Genomic DNA, 280 nt, shown 5'->3' on the forward strand with positions numbered 1-280 from the left:
TTTCTGCAGAGGATTTCCAAATATATGTTTAATATCAACTAGTGTGGGAAAGTGGTGGTGTGGCCAAATTGGCAGTCCACTGTCATTGCGTTTTGTTCTGTTTTATAACGAGAGTAAATGGCTGAGTTGGAATGCCCCATCACATTTAACATTTTTTTATAAACAGTATGGTGTTGACAGCTTTTTGTTTATTCAGAGATGCTTCACCCTAAAAAATGTTTCGGCTCTGTAAAACTCAAAACAGAAGTACAAAAACCCGTTTTATAGGTGTGTGGTGACT

This window comes from Penaeus monodon, chromosome 15 (assembly GCF_015228065.2).
Source record: "Penaeus monodon isolate SGIC_2016 chromosome 15, NSTDA_Pmon_1, whole genome shotgun sequence".
Taxonomy (NCBI): Eukaryota; Metazoa; Arthropoda; class Malacostraca; order Decapoda; family Penaeidae; genus Penaeus; species Penaeus monodon.